We start from the raw sequence: 935 nt of genomic DNA on the forward strand, positions 1-935 counted from the left end.
GGTTTGTTAGAACTTCCCAACCTCTTCTTTGGATTTCATGTCGGATCTCTGGATACTCATTCTTCTTGAGCTTGAAAAGGACCTCGGGGATCACCTTCTTCTTGGCCACAACATCATAGAAGTGGTCTTGATGAGCTTTGGAGATGAATCTTTCCATCTTCCATGACTCGGAGGTGGAAGCTTTTGTCTTCCCTTTCCCTTTTCTAGAGGATTCTCCAGTCTTGGGTGCCATCAATGGTAATGGAAAAACAAAAAGCATATGCTTTTACCACACCAAACTTAGAATATTGCTCACCCTCGAGCAAGAGAAGAAAGAATAGATGAAGAAGAAGAAGAAGAAAATATGGAGGAGAGGGGGGAGGGGTGTATTCGGCCAAGAAGGGGAAGAGAGGGTTGTGTTGTGTGAAAATGAAGAAGAATGGAGGGCTTTATATAGAGAAGGGAGGGGGGGTAAGGTTCGGCTATAAGGGTGGGTTTTGGGTGGAAAATTGATTTTGAATTTTGAAGGTAGGTGGGGTTTATGAGGTAGCTTTATGGGGAAGAGTGGATGGATGTGAGTGGTGAAGTGGTTATAGGGAAGAGAGATTGAGGTGATTGGTGAAGAGTTTTGGGGAAGAGTGTTTATGGGATTGTGTGAAAGAGGGGTGAGAAGAAGTGAGTTGAGGTAGGTGGGGATCCTGTGGGGTCTACAAATCCTGAGGTGATCCTGTAGGGTCCACAGATCCCGAGGTGTTCAAGGATTTACAACCTTGCACCAAATTAGGCATGCAAAATGCCCTTGCACACAACTCTGGGTGTTCAGCGCCAGATTGGTGCTTGTTCTGGGCGTTCAGCGCCAGCTCTTCTCCAGGGTGCAATTCTGGCGTTCAAACGCCCAGATGCTGCCCATTTTGGGCGTTCAGTGCCAGAACCATGCTCTGTTCTAGCGTTGAACG

This window comes from Arachis hypogaea, chromosome 13 (genome assembly GCF_003086295.3).
Source record: "Arachis hypogaea cultivar Tifrunner chromosome 13, arahy.Tifrunner.gnm2.J5K5, whole genome shotgun sequence".
Lineage (NCBI taxonomy): Eukaryota > Viridiplantae > Streptophyta > Magnoliopsida > Fabales > Fabaceae > Arachis > Arachis hypogaea.